The sequence below is a fragment of the Littorina saxatilis genome, linkage group LG9 (assembly GCF_037325665.1).
Source record: "Littorina saxatilis isolate snail1 linkage group LG9, US_GU_Lsax_2.0, whole genome shotgun sequence".
Taxonomy (NCBI): domain Eukaryota; kingdom Metazoa; phylum Mollusca; class Gastropoda; order Littorinimorpha; family Littorinidae; genus Littorina; species Littorina saxatilis.
The window spans coordinates 22,205,186-22,207,197 of NC_090253.1; positions in this window are offsets into that span (position 1 = coordinate 22,205,186).

The window sequence follows — 2,012 nt, forward strand, 5'->3', positions numbered from 1 at the left end:
GTTAACCAGAAGAACAAAATGTAGGAGGGGGGTATGGGGAACTTAATCAAAACAGGAGGATTTACAGAGAAAAAAAAAATTAATCAAATACAAAAATAAAATTAAAAAATAAAGAAAAAAATAAGGTGAGACTATGAATGAAGCGCGTGGGACGAGAACATCGATGCTGAGACATGCAATAAGTAAGTTCAGATAAATGTACATTTTCATGGAGAGGGCAGCATAGTTCGTTACGAATGTATGGAAGAAAACAACCACACACACACACACACAAAAGAGAACAGAAAAACAAAAACAAAAACTCAATGATAATTATTACTTATGTTAAATATGTAATTGATGCAACAACACTGAGAGGCGGGTTTACGTTCTCCTGCACACAAACATACACAATACCAGTACGTGGGCTAATCCTTCAAGTTAGTCGACCAGATTCAGCAATAAAGGATTGGACCGACTCGAAAATCAATGTATTTATGCGAAATGAATGTTGCTCGCTGCCTCTTAATAATGTTTCCACGTGTCTAAAATTGGCAGGCAGTGAGTTAATTGTGGACATACGAGCATTTTCAAACAACGTGCAGTATAACAAGTAATGTTCAGCTGTTTCGTTCCGGTTACCGCACGCACACTGTGGGTTATCTTTTAAATGGCGTTTGCATAAATCGGAATTAAGGTTACTCATGTTTAAACGCATTCTGCTGTGTTGTATTTCTACATGTCTTTTTCTAAAATAATAATAAACTGGCACATAATGATGAGGACTTTGTAAATAATGCTTAAACTCGCTAATTGAGTTTGTGGTTTTAACCACATCAGGCAGATCATTCCATAAAATTGTAGTCGAAGGAACGAAGGATGTTCGGAAGATTTCTGTCCTGTGAGCTGGTACAAATCTTTCAAGTGGTCGTCTTCTGTGATAAGGATTTAAGGATGAAACTAGTGGTGGCAAAAGGTCAACTAAATATAGGGGACATTTACCATGAACCATTTTATGATATAAAATCAATTTATGTTGTCTTCGGCGTTTCTTTAGACTACAAAATCCGCTTTCTTTGTAAATCTTACCATGACTAGTTCTCCACACACCGCCAATTATAATACGTAAAGCTTCAAGGTGTAGTTTTTCCAGGGTGTTCGACAGGGCTTCGGTACACTTATCCCATAATACATCAACATAGTCAAAATGTGGCAAAATAAAGGATTTGTACATTATTTCCAAACTTTTTCTGCATAACTTATACTTATAATGCCTTAAACAATTAATCAACAAAGTGGTCTGTTTCACAATATTTCTGACTTGAGCGTCCCATTTACAGTCATTTTGCAAAATAATACCGAGGTGCTTGTGTTCCTTTGTGTCTTCCAAAACAATTCCATTGAAAAATAACGGGTCAATTTGGCTTAAGTCACGTTTTATATTCAGCAATTTGGTTTTGGTTTCATTAAATGTGACTTTCCAACGTGCTGCCCAACAACTAATTTTATCGAGGTCTGTATTTAAAATTTCGGCACGTCTTACCGGATCATTCAATGCAAGTGACATGCTAGTATCATCAGCAAACAATTTAATAACAGACTCAATATCATTTACAATATCATTTATATAAATCAAAAACAACAAAGGGCCTAACACAGAACCTTGAGGAACGCCTGCTTGTATACCTTTCAGCTCTGACTTAGCTCCTTTAACGACAACTAATTGAACACGGTTTGCTAAGTAACTACAAAACCATGACAAAAGTCGACCTCGAACACCAATCGATTCCAATTTTACTAATAATCCTTTGTGCCAGACTTTGTCGAAAGCTTTCGACACATCAAAAAATACCGCCTGTGTTGTTAAACCGCTGTCGTAATTTAAACATACATCATTATATATAGAGACAAGTTGACAAATCGTCGAGTCGCCGGGTATAAAACCTGACTGTGTAGGTGTGAGTATGTTGTTGGATTGTAAAAAGAGATATAGGTGGCTATGAATACATCGTTCCAAAACTTTGCCAACGCAA